The following is a 2529-nucleotide window of genomic DNA, read 5'->3' as shown; positions in this document are numbered from 1 at the left end:
GTTAAGGCTAAACTTATTTTTTTGGTATATTTTGTGTTGGGTTCTGTTAATGTACATTAGTATTTTGTTGTGGTATACATTTTTTGAGACCATTTTCTCTATCAATGGTCGACAGGTTTCCAAACTAACTGTTAGCAGGTTTCCAAAGAAGTCCAATTTGGCAATATTGCCATCCATGTTGAATGGCTTTCCAAGTCCTAGATTTATTAGAGCTAATGGCAATAACAGAGTTGGTGTTGTGAGTTGAAGAATCACCAAGCAGTCACAGCAAGCAAAGCACGATTTTTAAATTTAAACTTCATGGATGAAGTTAAACCGAGTTTCTGATGTTGTCTGATAAGTAATGGAATTTTTGTTCGCTTAAAATAAAAGTTAGTGACTTTCATGTTGATAGTTTAATAGTGTCTTTGTGCAAGTTTAATAACACCTGAAAACACGTTTCATAAACAATGGTAAGACAAGCTTTCATTTCATTTTCAGATTCTCTAAATTCAAGGAAAACATAATGGCAATACCAGAAAGTTTATCCATCTTCAGCATAATGACTAATATAACACAAATAAATACTACAAATTTTTAAGGCAAAAGACACAAAATAATGTTCAAAGCCAACACTTGAAATTCACAATACGTTTGAAGCAATAGCTACACTAAATAATGACCAACATTCAAACATAATATTCACTAATACATAGGAACAATTGAAATAACTAACACTTAGAAACTACAAATAACTTGAAATAAGTAACACTTAGAAACTACAAATACTTGAAATAACTAACCCTTGAAACTACAATTCAACAACATATATTCCTCATGCTACCAGTTAATCACTTGAAAATTGCAACAACAAATATCACAAACACAGTAAATGACAATATAAACAACATCTTCAACTTCGACACTTTAGCTTCCAAATTTCTTGATTTATTCACCTCGAAGTAGTTTAAACTCTCTAAATTCTCCAATTTTTTCTTCAAATTGTCTCTTTCAGTCTTCACTGCATTCAACGACTCTCTCAAATTCTCCATTTTCAACGTAACAACTTCCAATTTAGACTTCAATAAATTAACTTCAATAGAAGAGTTTTCTGAAGAACTGTCTTCCCACCTCCAAAATTCACAATTTTCAATCTAATAAAAATAACAGAGGAAGAATATATTCTGAGCCAAACCACCGGGTCTTTGGTGTTCTATTTTCACTTGTTGGCAATTTGGACACTTAGTAACAAATTCAGCAATGTTCTTCTTCATACCATTCCACTAATATACTTCTCTCAAATCACGGTATTTTGGTGGAGCCCGGATGGATGGAGTATCTGGAGCTATGAGCTTTATCCATGATTCTCTCTTGGAGTTCATCCACCATTGGTACAAACAATCTACCTTGGTATTTCAACACGCCATCTCCCCCTTGTTCAAAAGCTAATACTCTTTGCTTTTGAACATTTGCCTTCAAGTCAAGCAAAATAGGGTCTTGGTCTTGCTTTTCCTTCATTTCTGACACTAGTGATGATTCTGCCCCATTCGTCACCACTATTCCTCCTTCTGTGGAATCCATAAGTCTGACTCCCAAGCGTGCAAGTCTGTGCACATCTTTGGCTAACTCCCTATTTTCTTCCTCAACATGGGTGGTACTACCCATAGATAACCTACTTAAAGCATCAACAACAACATTAGCCTTACCTGGGTGGTAAAAAATACTCATGTCATAATCCTTGAGTAATTCTAACCACCTCCTCTGTTTGAGATTAAGCTCCTTCTGAGTGAACACATATTGTAAGCTCTTGTGATCAGTGAATACATCAACATGAACACCATACAAATAGTGACGCCATATCTTCAAAGCAAATACTACAGCAGCCAACTCTAAGTCATGAGTTGGGTAGTTCTTCTCATGAACTTTCAACTGTCTAGAGGCATAAGCTATGACTTTGCCATTCTGCATTAACACACAACCCAAACCAACTATAGATGCATCATAATACACCACAAAACCCTGAGTACCTTCTAGTAAGGTCAAAACTGGGGCACTAGTCAACCTCTTCTTCAATTTTTGAAAGTTTTTCTCACAAGATTTAGACCATTGAAACTTCACTGTTTTCTGAGTCAACTTCGTCAAAGGAGACGAAATGGATGAGAAACCCTCAACAAATCTCTTATAATAGCCAGCCAAGCCCAAGAAACTCCTAATATCAGTTGGAGATGTGGGTCTAGGCCAATTCTGCACTGCCTCAATTTTCTGAGTATCAACTCTAATACCATCACCGGAAATAATATGGCCCAAGAATGCCACAGACTCAAGCCAAAACTCACACTTGGAGAACTTGGCATACAACTCTCTATCGTTCAAGGTCTGAAGAACTATTATGAGATGACTAGCATGATCTTCTTCATTCCTTGAATAGATTAGTATGTCATCAATGAAAACGATAACAAACATATTTAAATAAGGTTTGAAGACTCTGTTCATAAGATCGATGAACGCTGTTGGTGCATTGGTCAAACCAAAGGACATGACCAAGAACTC

This window comes from Solanum tuberosum, unplaced genomic scaffold, assembly GCF_000226075.1.
Source record: "Solanum tuberosum cultivar DM 1-3 516 R44 unplaced genomic scaffold, SolTub_3.0 scf00367, whole genome shotgun sequence".
Classification (NCBI taxonomy): Eukaryota; Viridiplantae; Streptophyta; class Magnoliopsida; order Solanales; family Solanaceae; genus Solanum; species Solanum tuberosum.
The sequence above is the reverse complement of the archived record's forward strand: the minus strand, read 5'-3'. Positions refer to the sequence as shown.